This window comes from Ictidomys tridecemlineatus, unplaced genomic scaffold, assembly GCF_052094955.1.
Source record: "Ictidomys tridecemlineatus isolate mIctTri1 unplaced genomic scaffold, mIctTri1.hap1 Scaffold_40, whole genome shotgun sequence".
NCBI lineage: Eukaryota > Metazoa > Chordata > Mammalia > Rodentia > Sciuridae > Ictidomys > Ictidomys tridecemlineatus.
The window spans coordinates 913,374-929,110 of NW_027522604.1; the positions used below are offsets into that span (position 1 = coordinate 913,374).

At 38.9% G+C, this 15,737-nt stretch overlaps 1 pseudogene; it reads left to right on the forward strand.

Moving 5' to 3' along the window:
- The first annotated feature begins 14,082 nt into the window (after positions 1 to 14,082).
- LOC144373463 (mitochondrial pyruvate carrier 1 pseudogene) lies at positions 14,083 to 14,935 on the forward strand (annotated as a pseudogene).
- Positions 14,936 to 15,737: the final 802 nt, after the last annotated feature.

Genomic DNA, 15,737 nt, shown 5'->3' on the forward strand with positions numbered 1-15,737 from the left:
AAAATTATGTAATTAAACACATCCCCATCTCAAGAATGGTTAGTAATTTAGAGATGAACATTCACTTCCAGCTTTCAACTTTACTGAGAAATAACACCTTTAATGATAAGTGAGAATAATTTTCAATAACTCTTATGAACAGTATATTCACTCTTACAAATATAAACTTGATTTTCCTACTGATTACTGTGCTCAGTCACACACAGTTCTCAGTTCCATGGGCACCTTAGCCTCCTAACTTCTGCTTTTCCTCTAGTTCTATGTTGGCAGTCTCTCTTACCTATGTTAGTGCATAAGTCTTGAGTCTGACTATCTATTTACAAATGCTAGTGCAGCAGTCCTGGGTCTGAGTCTAGTGCAGCAAGAAACAGGATTGTATAAGAATAATAAAAAACCTACATTTTCATCTCATATACATTTTCCAACAGAAGAAACTACTCAAAGGAACACTCAGATGTATGAAAAGGGAGTTGCATAGTATTTAGTAAAAGACAAAATGAAACCTGAAAAATAAGATACTGCACACCAAGACCCATGTTATTTACACATTGGTTGTATGAGCAATGTACAAAGATCAATTTTAGACAATTTATTATATATCTATAATCCCATCAATCAGGGAGGCTAAGGCCAGAGGATTACTAGTCAAAGCCAGGTAAGCAACTTCATTTTAATTCCAATTGTGCTTTCTTAAAATCTAATATTTCTACAGGTGTAGTGCACACTATTTAAATACCAGCAACATTGGAGTTTCAGGTGGAAGAGTAAAAGTTCAAATTCAAATTCAGCAAGTTATTGAGGCTCTAAGCAATTTAATGAAAACTCTTTCAAAATTAAGGGCTCAGGCAATGGCTCATTTGTAAAGTGCCAATGGGGTAAGTCACTGTGAAACATTTAATACCTGCAATTTAGTAAAAAAAAAACTAATAAATTATCTAGGTATTCTTTAAATTAAGAAATCAGAACTCAGTTCTGATCTGAAAATGACCCACACATTCTTTAGTTTCATTTTTAGTTCCTCTATAGAAGTGATAACTTAAATTTCCAAATCTTAGGTACATGATACATGTTGTAACTAACCATAAAATTGTGAGCCCCTGAGAGCAGGACATATACATTTTTTTTACTTCATTATCCAGTTCCATGAAACCTAATTATAATAACACAAGGTCAATAACAAGTGAATGTTAATTTAGTAGTAAAATAATATATTTAAATTTTGTATCTTGCTTTAGGCATTTATATATATTTATATTTCATCTATATTTACATTTTATCTATATTATTATAAATATGTATATGCATATATATGTATATGTATGTATATACATTAAATTAAACTTTAATATTTTAAAAAATTATTTATATGCAGTGCTGGGGATCACTCAGCATCTAACATAGGCTCAGCAAGCACACAACCATTGAAGTACAACAATAGTGCCTAAGGTATTTTTTTTTTTTGGTACTAGGGATTGAATTCAGGGGAAGTCAACCACTAAGTCACATATTGAGCAGTATATTTTATTTTATTTAGAGACAGGGTCTCACTGAGTTGTCACTTTTGCTGAGGCTGTCTTTCAACTTGTGATCCTCTTGCCTCACCCTCCATGCCCTGGGATTACAGGCATGTACCATTATACCTGATCAGTTATCTTTTAATCAGATATGAACTGCTACATTTAGTAGTCAATATATTATATAAAGTATACCTTGATCTTCTATACAAAAACACCAATTAATACTTTAATGTCTAAAAACAGAAGGAACAAACATCATGGAATAAATAAATTAGAGGTAACACCAGTAGTGAATAAATTTAAGAAGAAAATACACCAGATATAGTGGTGTGTATCTAACTTTAGTAAGTAGCAATAGTGAGGCCACCCAAATAATTACAAGACCCTGGTCATGATGGTACATGCCTGTAACTCCAGCAGCTTGGAGGCTAAGGCAGAAAGTTCTCAGGTTTAAAGGCACACTCGGGAAATTTGCAAGCCTAAGAATCTTACTGAGACCTTGTCTCAGAAGTTATAATACGAAATATTTACCTGGGCCTGATGGTGCATGCATGTAATCCCAGTTACTCTAGATATTAAAGAAAGAGGATTCAAGGTTCAAAGGAATCCTTGGCAATTTAGAAAAATATTGTAAGTCCCTATCTCAAAATGAAACATAAAAAGACTTTAGGATGTGGCTTAGTGGTTTTTCAACAGTGGTTTAAGTGCCTAGAATATTGTTGTTGTAGTAATAATAATAATAATAATAATAATAATAATAATAATAACAACAACAACAAAAACAACCAAAACCAAACTAACAAAAAATGGGCTCAGGATGTTATATATATTTATAACATCAGGATGTTGGTGGTTAAGTGCCCTAGGATTTAATCTCTGGTACAAATATTTTTTTTTAAAGTACACGACCAATTGGGCAACTTGGCCAGATATGAAATTGTTCAGGGATATAGCAGTCCTAGGTTTGATCCTCAGTAAAAGATGAACAAGAAGAATAAAATAAACTCATATCATAATGGAGATAAAGACATACAACCATGGAGATTTCTTAGAAAAAGTATCTAGTATAGGGATAAAGCCATTAATTTACTACAGTAATTTCCAAAATAGAACTTAAAAGAATAAATTAATCAGTATCTGAGTTAAGTTAGTAGATATACAGAATTTACAAAAAAAAAGAGTTTGCTCCTATACATCTAACAAGAAAGAAATTTTAAAAAGCTGGAAATTAATGATTTTTTAACTGAAATGGATTAATTGAAAACGAATGGATTAACTGAAAATGAATGATTTTTTTCCTTAGCCATACAGAGTGAATTATGAGCTATGATTCCAATGAACTCATTGTACTAGCACATTAACTACTTAGAAGAATTAAACTGAAACAATTCACAATTGCCTATAAAGAAGTCATTATAGGCTTTTCAGATGTGATGATGACCTGGTCTGCTTATCATAAAGTAACAAATTTGAGTGCAAACACTGAAAAGTATTTGTTGAACTAACTATTTTGGGATCATATAAAAATGGAAAAAAATAAGAGCTCATTTATTTTTAGTTACAACATAGCTACAAAATTTTTAAATGTTGGGCTGGGGATATGGCTCAAGTGGTGGCATGCTCACCTGGCATGAGTGCGGCCCGGGTTTGATCCTGAGCACCACATACAAACAAAGATGTTGTGTCTGCCGAAAACTAAAAAATAAATATTAAAAAATTCTCTCTCTCTCTCTCTCTCTCTCTCTCTCTCTCTCTCTCTCTCTCTCAACAGTTTTAAATGTTGTAAAACACTGTAAAGAATATTAAACTAACCTAATGATATATTATATATTTAAGTTAGTAATTAATACGAAAAAATCATAGAGAAACATATCACAAAACTTTTGCTACTACATTAATAGGTACCTACTCTGTAGAAATATATCTTATCTAAATGCAATTTAGTTGCATGTGCAAGTTTTCCATAACATAATATTAAAAGAGTTAAGATCTAGCTTGACATGGTGGCACATGCCTGCAATGTCAGCATCTGGGGGTGGTGAGGGAGGAGCATCAAAATTTCAAAGCCAGCCTCAGCAAAAGCAAGGTGCTAAGAAAATTTGTGAGGCCGCATATCTAAATAAAATACAAAGAATAAAGCTGGGGTGTGACTGAGTGTTTAAGTGCCTCCAAGTTCAAACTCCAGTACCTCCCAGAAAAAAAAATAATAAATAAATAAATAAAATACAAAATAGGGATGGGGATGTGACACAGTGGTCGAGTCCCCCTGAGTAATAATACCAATTTTAACCTTAAAAGCTATTGAGGTAGCATGAATTATTATTTTTTATACTGAAAATTCTATTTTTTTTCTTTTTTTTTTAGATTTTACCTCTCATTGTGCAATGTATAAAGAAAATGGCAACTAAATGCTGCAGTCTGGCTGGGCACAAATCATGAGCCACTGAAGCAGGAACAACTTTATTTCCGAACTCCTGGAACGCCAAGCACACAGCCTTCTCTCAGGACACACCACACCAACTAGAAATCCCTCTTCTGGAAAATCCCTCCTTCCACACTTTCCCAACCAATGGGAACTCTCCGGGAATTACTGCAAGAACTCCAAAGTAGCAGGCTTAGGCGACAGCAGGGGACTAATATACAATTGAATACACAGCTTAACATAACCATTATCACCTCAATGGCTTGCTGGCGTCACCTCTCAACCACTCCATTCTGGCAAAAATGCCATGCATCATTCTCACTAGGCTATGGCTCTCAGCAACTAATATTATAATTTTAATTTCTTTCAATACTACTAAGAAACAAGTACATATAAACTTGCATGAACACCTAAAAGCCTAGTTACTGATGTAGATGACAAGCACAGAGGAATGCATCATAATTTTTATTACACATATAGAACAATTTTTCATACCTTTGTTTGTATATAAAGTATTTCAATTCAATTCTTCTCTTTATACATGTACTTTAGATAATAATGTCTATCACATTTCACCATCCTTGCTAATCTTTATACAATACTCCTAAACTGGCTACTTCAAATAAACTTGCCTCAGGGATTTAATGCATTAATCAAATAGATTTTATGTATCCTATGTAGTGCTGTTGGAATGGCTATTATAAAAATCCAATTTTGTCATATATGGTGGCATATGCCTGATATTCTAAAAGCTATGGAAAATGATGCGAAAGAATTGTTAGTTCAAAGACAGCCTCATTAGCATAACAAGGCTCCAATCATCTTAGTGAGATCCTGTCTCAAAATATAACATAAAAAAAATGTGGATGTGCCTCAGTGGTATGCACTCCTTGGTTCATGCTCAGCACCAAACCAAACAAAACCAAGCAAATATCTCATAATTAATAGGGATTCCAGAGTACATGAATATGTAAAAATTTTGGTGACAATATAATTTTTTTAAACAGAGAGAGAGAGAGAGAGTTTTTTAATATTTATTTTTTTTAGTTTTATTTAGTGAACACAACATCTTTATTTTATTTTTATGTGGTGCTGAGGATCAAACCCAGCACCCCGTGCATGCCAGATGAGCGTGCTACCACTTGAGACACATCCCCAGCCCCAACAATATAAATTTAATAAAGATATTTATAAAAGTGTTAAGGTTCTTTAAAAGCCCAAAATAAAAAATTTACAAAATCCACTAGTAATAATTTAAGGTAGCAGTGCAAGGTTGTACATGACTATACTTCCAGTGGCTTAGGAGGATGAGAGGTAGAAAACTAGGAGTTTATTCTTAAGTTAAAGACCAGCCTCAAGCACTTGGCAAGGTCCTAAGAAACTCAGTAAAACACCATCTCAAAAATAAATTAATTAATAAAAGTGTTGGAGACTGGGTATGTAGCACACTGGTAAAGTTACCATGGGTTACTTTCCAGTATCCAAATAAATATAAAGATATAAATAATAATTCTTGGTTAAAAAAAAAGGCCATACAATCCAGTATTGGATCCTTTAGCAAAAGGAATTGGATTCCTTTTGCTAAAGATATTGCCACACTTCTATTTTTATTGTACCTTTATTCACAGTATCTAGTAAAAGGAAACAAATGAAGTGCCATTTAGATAGGAAGTATATCAGAAAATGCCTTCCAGCTGCAAAGTATCCAATTAGTCCATCCCTTCAGAAGCTACACACTTAAAATACAAACTTGTCCCTAGAAGGTATGACTCAGATAATGGTGTTTTCTAAATACTCAAAAAAAAATGTGAAATCTCTGGGAACATTGTTTCAGATATTCTAAAACTCAGAACTAGGTCATATGGGAGGTCACAATGAAAATACAACACAGAGTAAATTCTTTAATGGGGAATCTTAACTCAAACACTGTCATAACTGAAAGCAGTGTTGGAAATAAAAAAAAATAGATTCTCTGTTTCATAGACTTTTGGGTTATGGATTCAATTCAAATATATACTAGAAAAAAGTTAAGGCTACTAGTTAAAATCTACTTAAAACAGGTATTAAAAATGCACCAGGATCTGGTGTGTTGGTGCAGGCCTGTAATCCAAGTTGCTGAAGAGGCTGACTAAGAAGGATCAAAAAATGTTCAAAGCCAGCCTCAGAAAAAGTGAGTTTCTAAGAAACTCATTGAGACCCTGTCTCTAAATAAATAAATAAATAGCCCTAGGGATGTGTCTTAGTAGTCATGTTCCAGAGTTCAGTCTCCAATATCCTCCATATAAAATGTACCAGGAGGTTGGGGCTGGGGCTCAGTGGAGCTCACTTGTCTGGCACATGTGAGGCACTGGATTCAATTCTCAGCTCCATATATAAGTAAATAAAATATAGGTCTATCAACAACCATATATATATAAAATATACCAAGTTATTGACATAAACTTTGATCTAATTTGCTGTGTACTTTAGCCCTTGAGATTGAAGTTGGCCAGGCATGGTGGCGCATGCCTGTAATACCAGCTATTTACAAGACTGAGACAGAAGGATCATGAATTCAAAACCAGTCTCAGGAATGGTGAGGCACTAAGCAACTCAGTGATACCCTGTCTCTAAGTAAAATACAAATAGGGGTAGGGATGTGGCTCAGTGGTAGGGTGCCCCTGACTTCAATCCCTGTCTTCCCCCCAAAAAATTGGGGCTGGGTAAATAGCTCAGCTGGTAGAGTGCTTGCCTTCTAAGAATGAGGTCCTGGGGCCAATTCCCAGTAGAGAGAGAGAGGGAGAGATAGATAGAGAGAGAGAGAAAGAGAGAGAGAGAGAGAGAGATTGTGATTGAACTTGCATGTAATTTAAATCCAAGTTAGTCTCACTTTTATTTGTCCTGCCACACCAGAAGAAAAGAGTTTTCTGAAATGTTTGGAATGTTTCTGTGGGTTATTTAATAATTTATTATTTATTTATTTGTTTGTTTATTTGTTTATTTTTATGTGGTGCTTGTTAGGTGCAAAACAGGCTGAGTAAGCTCTCTGCAGGGCATGCCAAACAAAGTTAGCTACAGGATGATCTGGCCACTCAAACCCTCTGTCTGGTTTGAAGGTGTTTGCTTCAAGCCCAAACATCCAAGCCCCTGCTCAAGGCTGAGCACTTTGCCCCCCTGTTCAAGGCTGAACATGTAGCCCGCTGCACAAGGCCAAGCACTTAACCCCCTTGTGTGCCAACAAGGCAGCTTCCAAACCCAAAGACCCTGTTAGATTTAGGCAGCACAGCAGAAGGGCTATAAAAGCCTTCCCCAGCTGCCCCCTCCCACTTTTTTTCTTCTTTCTTTTCTCTTTGTTACACTGCTGCAATAAAGATCTCTTGGTTGCTCAGAGTGTTTTGTTCAATTTTCTTTTAGTGCTGAGGATCAAACCCAGGTCTCAGCGCTCTACCGCTGAGCCACAACCCCAGCCCCTTCTGTGGGTTATTTTAATAAAATGGTTTGAAAATAAATAAATAAACCCTCAATTTAAAGTTTTTAAAAATCTTTAATTGGGACACATAAACATCATTTAGGAGAGATTTATTCTTTTTAATGTCACCTAATTTTATTCTGCTTTCTTCTCATGTGAAAATCTCAGAATAATAAATTAAAATCTTTTAAAAATGTTCTCCAGTTCATGAAGAAAAACATTATAAATGATGCATCCATTTGAAATAAAACAATGGAAAATAATGATTGATAATGCTGAAAGTGAAGTTTTGAGATAAACCAAAATTTCTCAGTTTGCTAATTACATCTGGGTGCTTGTCTCAAAAATTTTGAAGAAAAAATCTATTTAAGCAAGAAGCAATAGAACTCCCACCATGTGGTATGAGGAATAATACCAGAAAAAAATCTCATTTTGGTATGCCATCTTAGAAGTTTAATGATGATTTTGGGCAGAACATAGAGCAAAATGCATTTAGAATAGACTTTGGGAAAGGCATCCTGACTACCACATGGGTTCACTTTCATCCTTTCTGTGACTCATCCCTTTTTTTTTTTCAAATTCAATCAGGAATCACCCCTGGGACAAAGGACTTGGTTGAAGGTGTTCCCACATGTGGGCTTCAAGGTCTTTTACATTTGAAATAGGCCTTAACGGTGCTCATTAACATACCTTCCAGTTAGCCTCCAGGTGTGGTAGAGTGAGGCCCATTATCCTGATTACATGGTAATCATATCTATTCAATTTTATTCTTATTCACTGTGAACAGAGAACCCTAGATTTGGATATGTGAACAGGGAGCTAGAAAACTAGGAGTCTGAGACCTATGAAGAGCTAAGCTGAAGTTCTGGATTTCAGATTTTTGTTTTGGGTTTGAGATACTGCTTATCCTACATTTAAAAAAAGCTCAGGACTCAAGAGGAGAATGAGTTAAAAGGAAGCATCATGAAATTAGTGAGTTCCTGAGAAACTTAAAGGGACCCTGTCTCTAAATAAAAATATAAAATAGGGTTGGGGATGTGAATCAGTGGATGAATGCCTCTGGGTTGAATTTCTGGTGAAAAACCAGCCTCTACCTCAGAGCAAAGCCTGTCCAAGGAAGGGACATGACCTTTGTCTTTGGAAAGACCCACAGAGTACTCCTAGGCACATTCCCACCCTTCTAAGATGTTTATCTGCAAATAACAGGAGAGATCTGCTGGCCAGGTGTCCCTGACTCAGTCAGGCTAGGTGGGGACCCATAGCAACCCCATAGCAGCCACCAATCAGCATGAGACAGGGAAATACCTGGGATGACAGGTGACCCTCCCAGCATTTTATGGTGGTTAATAACATGTTGGGAAATTATTTAGTTCAGCATGTACATCCCTCTTGGCTTAAACCAATCAGTTCAAATGAATCCCCCTATTGTAGTAAAAAAACATCCCCACCCAACTTTTTCCTGCCAGTGAATGTGCTAATCATGGTTTAGAGTTGTTTTATGATTTTCCCGTGGTGTGTGATGGTTTGCTAAGAGATGCTATGATGTATGTGGGGGTCCCTGCCTTCTCCAAAGAATGTATAACACTGCTGAAAACCCTGGGCTCGGGCCTCTCAGCATCACCAGTTTTAGTGTGTGCACACGGAGGACCAAGTTAGCTAACAATAAACACCTCTTTGCTGTTTACATCGATCTTGGTCTCTGGTGATCTTTTGGGGGTCCCAAATTCGAGCATAACACTGGTACCAAAAGAAAACAACACACAAACACACACAAAATAAATAAATAAATATATAAATATATAAATAAATATATATATTTTAAAAAACCCTCATGAGTAACAAGCCCTAAAATCAGCAGCCTCTCTCATGAATGCATACAACAAATGGATTTGGGGTTCTCTCCTGATAATTATCTCAGTCTTCATTACACACTCTGGAGACATGCTGGACTCATGGCACATTGATGCCCACAAAGGGATTCAGAAAAAATGTGATTGTGGTATGTGTGTGTACACATGCACGTGAATGCACAGATGCACACATGTATCATTTAGCACAATGACGGTTGTTTCAACAAACTCCAGAGCACACGAAGGTGGAGCCATGACTGAAGATGAGTTCTCATTAAAAAGGTCTCACATTCTGGTTCAGGGCGTGGAGTGGTTCTTTTCTGAGCAGTGGGTATAGGTGTTCAGGCTTGTCTGCCTGTGGCTTTTGCAGGTTCACCAGTGGCCTCCAACATGGGCAGGATGTTCAAAATGGAGAAAAAGAGCAAGCAAGTGTGGGAAGCTGAGGTGAACCCTGTTCCTGCTGCTCTCACCATGGGTAAGGTTGACTGTGCAGCCCCTGGGGAGAGTCTGGAAATTGGGTCTTGGGGTGCACTGCCTTCCAGCAAGAGGCCTGCCCTTCGGAATTGGAAGCAGAATTTTTGATGCCCTACTGTGCCTGTCTAGTTATCAAGCCCAAGAGGGGCACAGCTCTTAAGAGAAATGCCCATGACCCTGCCTCTTGACATTCACACTGTTGGGGCTGTGAATATGGCATCCCGAAGCATGGTACTTTGAAACCGGAAGTAGCCTCCAATGTCTTTATTTTCCTCTGTCCTCCTGCCCTTACTCAACCACTCAGGAAAGCTCTAGAAACTATAATTCTGAATTTCTTTTTTTCAAGGCAGTTCATGGGAACTGGAGCCCCTTCCCCTAAATAAAACAAATCCCCACCTCTTTGTCTTGGAACTGGCCACAAACAAACACTCTGACTTCCCTTGTCTGGTAGTAGATCACAAGACCCCCATTTCAGAAGAGGTTCTGCCTGTCCCTAGGAGGAGAGAATGCTGCACAGATAGGCCAAGAAGAGCCCCAGAGCCATGCTGCACAATCACACTTGGACTGCCCTGCTCCATGGGACCCTTTGTTTTTCCTCACTCTAAACTCTTGGGGAGAGCAACCCCACCAAGGTCTGAAGGAAGATTCGACCAAGCACAGCAAAGACCCTGGGCCTCAGACAAACACTATGCAGGGTACAGAGTGTTTCCAGCAACCAATGAGTGGGCCACTGGATCAGGAATACTGGAGCCTGGCTCTTATCTTCATTGCAGTCCTATAAAAAGCCTAAGGCTGGGACAGTCACTGTAGCCTTGTGAGAGATCATGGAGCAGAGAGGTCAGCCATGCCTGAATTTCTGAGCCATGAAACCCAAGGCAAGTGTGTGTTGTTTTATATAACAAAGTATTGGGGAGCTCTGCTACACAGAAATAGATAACACATACAGACTCTGAGCAGCTCGATATCCTGGGAAAGCAGGACCTGCAAATCTCAGTCACAGCACAAAGGACTGGCTCGATGACATGGAATTTAAACTTTAGACAGGGTGTCTTTTGGGGCTACCTTGGGTTCTTAGACCTCCTTGAACAAGTAAAATGACTTTCTTAAAGTTCCCCAGACTTGCTTTAATGCCCTTCCACTCACCTCTTGGGGAAAAGGTTATGAGAAGAACTAAGCACTCAGCACCAGGTACCACACAAAAAGATCCCACAGCAGGGGCTGGGATTGTGGCTCAGCAGTAGAGTGCTCGCCTTGCACCTGCGAGACCCTGGGTTCGGTCCTCAGCACCACATAAAAATATATGAATAAAATAAAGGTAAAAAAAAATCCCACAGCAGCTTGTGATCACATTTCCTTAGGCAAGACAGGTGTACAGGATACTTATGGGCTGCATAGGCTGTTTTGGGGCCACAGGTGACTCATTATAGGAATGACTCATAGGAGAAGATGGAGTCCCTCCAGCAAGGTCCAGAGAAAAACCTCCTAGTGTGAAGAGGGCCAAGTGACCCCGTTCCCACTAGAAGATACAACTGGTTTGCTGGACTCAATCTGAAGAGGCTGCCTGAGAATGACAGGAAGTGCCTGGCCAGGAGACCAGCCATGCAGCAACAGGATGGAAGGGGGACTTAGGGTTAAGTAACTTGAGTCTTTTAAAGTTTCCCCAGATGTCAGGGCCACATATAATATTAGGCCTTAATTTTAGAACCTATTGTTGGGAGTCACCCCGGCTCCAAAGACTAACTTCCCCAACCCCCAAGAAGAGCCCTCCAGTGGTGAGCCCTGCTGGCTCAAATGATCCTGCCTTCCAATTATGAGCCCTGCTTGCTCACATGATTCTTACCCACCAATCAGACTAGCCCTGCTGGCTCACCTGATCCTTACCCACCAATCAGACTAGTCCTGCCAGCTCACCTGATCCTTACCCTCCAATCAAAAAGTACCTCATGCCAATTTTCAAACCACTCCTGGCTCTATAAATATTCAGAGCTGTTCCTCAATAAATTACATTTTCCTTGATTGTTCTTTCAATTATATTCTGTTCAATGAATAAGAAGTAATTTTTGTGAGGGAAATAGGGTGATATTAGAGAACAAAACTGGAAAGGTGAATAGAAAATAAGTCACATAAGAATGTTCACCTCATTTGGTGGCTTTGTGTTGTTTCCTTCCATCTCTTCCTGGTGAGTCTAATTTACATAATAAGGTGCCAATCAACCATCATTTTTGCACAAACCAAAAAGTTTTAACTTTTTATGTGTGAAACAATACAGGAAAGCTTAGCAGTGACAGGATTGGGTTATGAGTGTATGAGCCTAATCAGTGCATTAACCCCCTAATGAAGGTTAACTGGGTGGTCACTGGAGGCAGGTAGGGTGTGGCTGGAGGAGGCAGGTCCCTGGGGATGTGCCTTTGGGGTTTATATTTTATCCTTGGTAAGCGGAGCTCCCTCTGCTTCCTGATACCGTGTCCCCAGTTGCCTTTCTCTGCCACACTCTTCTGTCATGATTTCTGCTGGACCTCAGGCCCAAAACAATGGAGTCTAAGGACTGAGATCTCTGAACCCTGAGGCTCCAAACACAATTTCTCCTCTAATTATTCTTGTCAGGTCCTTCACAGCAGTTAAGAAGCTGACTATAACACAGTCTGTTCACTTTTTCCTCCCTGTAAAAGGATGACCTTCCTGTGTGTTGCACTCTTGCTCAGAACAAACAAAACACAGCAAACAAACAGACCCCAGTTCATTCACTTTAAAAAAGCACCAATAACCCTCCCAAGGTGAGTCCACTACATTACCCTAAACTGTGTTCATCTCTGTTTTCTCCTCTCTCTCCTGTGCCCATTTCATGCCAGGGGTTGTTGGTGTGAAGAGCCGGGTTCTGGTCAAGATTGTTTCTTGGGCTTTCCTATGGAGGCTCATCCTCTTCAACATGTTCTCAAATGATATCACAGGGAATGGTCACTGTGGTGAGGCTGCTGCCTGGACACACCCCTAGTGACTCTCCTGTCTTTCACATTAGTTCCTGAACTTCCCTGATATTGTTTTCTTAATTTTTTGTGATGTGAAGATCATTATCTGCACCTGGGCCATTGTGAGGACCTCCTCAACAACTTCTTGTTTCATTTAAAAACATGACAATTATTCAGCTAAACTAATCACACAGATTGGTGGACTTCATTTGACATCTTCATCTTGTGTATGTATCCTGCATGGATGGCATCTGCCTTCTGTGCTGCTGGCTCTCGAACAGCCTCCTCTCCCTCAGCCCCCATCTCCTTCCCTAATCAACTGTCATTAGCAATGGGAACACCACCCTCTCTTGGTGGCCCAGAAGAACGTGGGAGGCACTGCAACATACCTATTTTGCCCTTCGCATCCATGGGTAGTCAGACATAGGCAGAGTCTCATCTTCATGTATTATTACTTGTGCACCTGCTTCCTAAGAGGGTCCTTAACTTTCATTCTATATCACTAAACTTCACGTCAGCTAAAAGCAGAAGAGGATTATGACATTGACCATGTTCCATTCATTATGGTGTGCAGACTATGTTTGTTTCCTTGTACTGAAAAGGAAAATCTGCCTGCATTTTGTGTGACCACATTTGTGGACTAAGACCTAGATTATGACATGTGGTGTGAAGGGGTATTTTGCTGTTTTGGTCAACTCCATCTTCTGAGTTGACTCCCTTGGTATCACCATCTAGTGACAAGCTGGTTTTAAAATTCTGTGAAAGACAAGAACAGTGGGGTTCTAGATGTGTCTCATGCCTTGAAGGGCTGGCTTTGTGCCTTTCCCTCTGGTCCCCAGAAGTGTTTACCCCCAAATTGGTTATTGCAAGTGCATTTGTACCAAGTACACTAGGAATGCCATAAGTTTGGGCTCTTCTCTGCAGAGATCCAGTTGCTAAATCTAATGATAACACCACAAGGCAAGACACCAAAGGGAAAGCTGTTGTCAATATGGAGAAAACCAATGTAAGATTTTTTAAACAAATTTGAGAGACTGTGAATCTACAGAGAAGCAAAGAGAATGACAAAGAGATACTTGTGTCCCCATCAGTGGACATTTTGAAATCTTTATTTTGCCACTTGGTTTGAGAAGAGACATTTTGAACAAGGAGAGAAAGCAAGTGACAGAATATGAGCATTATGTTTTGATAATGAAAAAAATAGCAATTTTCTAATTCTACAATAGCCCAAGTGTCACATTAGGTTAGTTTGGGGACATACTACTCTTAAAATTTTGTGCATATTTTGATTAGATAAGTACATGCACTCTCTGAGCCAGATCACTATTTTTAAAGGCCTCATGTAAAGTATATGCTATTTTTTTGTTTTTTGTGTCAATTGTTTCTAGTACATTTTAACCCCATTTCCATGAAGAGTGCTGTGCTGGGACCAGCATTTAGAACAGAATCTGTCCTCTTTCTTCAGAAATTCACAACAGGCAGGAGTGACATTGGGCTGCGGGGGCGGCAGAGACTGCAGAAGCGAGAGGGCCGGGTGTCCGGTATGACCATGGCTGGCGCACTGGTGCGGAAAGAGGCGGACTACGCCCACAGCAAGGACTTCCGGGACTACCTTATGAGTGTGCATTTCTGGGGCCCAGTAGCCAACTGGGGTCTCCCCATTGCTGCCATCAATGACATGAAGAAGTCTCCAGAGATCATCAGTGGACTAATGACATTTGCCCTCTGTTGCTATTCTTTGACATTCATGAGATTTGCCTACAAGGTGCAGCCTCGAAACTAGCTTCTTTTTGCATGCCATGCAACAAACGAAGTAGCCCAGCTCATTCAGGGAGGACGGCTTATCAGACATGAGATGACTAAAAAGGCATCTGCATAGAAGTGGAAGGAACAAGCTCTTGAAAGGACAGCACCCCAGCTACTGCTGCAGAGTCACAGATTCCATCAGCATGAATAGGAGGAAATGTGGAATGCTATTTTTACTAACTGTACCATTTTTATAGATATAGCCGGGAGTCCCTAAACTCTCTGCTGCCTTACAAGTACTGAATATTTTTTCTTCATAGAGTAGCTCAAAATATGCAATTAACTTAATAATTTCCAATGATGGTTTTTTCTGTATTCATACACATATTATCCGTGGGGATTTGCTTAATGAAAAACTGAACAGCAAAATTTTATAATACTCACATTTAAATACTCAGACTTCTTGACTTTAATGACTACAAGATATCCAACAACTTAACACATACCTAAAATCTGATCATCAGTGTTTGAAAAACTGTCTGTGTATTTCCATGAAGTATGTACATTGAGATGCTGTAACTTAAATGGCAATAAATGATTTAAATATTTGTTATATGAAAAAAAAAAAGAAATTCACAACAACATTGTAAAGTAAAACTTACTTTTAATAATAACTGATACTAATTGAAGAATTTTAATGCTACTTTTTTAATAAAGAATAATAACATTAGCTGTAAAACACATTTCAGTGTGGCCGTGTGGTACACACTGTCTAGTGTCTCAAATATCCTTCCAACAGACCAATGGGACAGCCGATATCACTTCCCACATCTTTTGTTTGAAGAAATTGTATTTTCCTAAAAGTCACCTTTCATACCTACCAAGTGTCAGGGTAAGAATACAAGCCAGTCCTTTCTGACTTGGAGGCTGTGCTTGTCACCCTTGAGGCACGTCCACTCAAATGGTCTTTGTACAGGACAGGGATAAGTCAGGGGTGTGAGGGGCCATCTTATATGAGCCCCTCTTTCCACCATAGCCTCCATTGAAGACCTTTACAAGGTGTGGATAAAGCAGGCACCACAGTGGAGCACCACCAAATAGCGACAATGATTCCTGGCCCATGAACATCTTTAGTCTTGTGCCTGATTGCCCCAGGGCAAGTCTGCAGTGACTGTGAATTAACATTTTTATAAATATTTTAATCATACATTTCTAGTGCAATTTTATAGAGTGTTTGTGCATGGACTGAGAGCATTTAGTTAGAAAATGTAAAGATTTAATGCTCTTCACAGTGCCTGTAAATTGCGTTGGCAT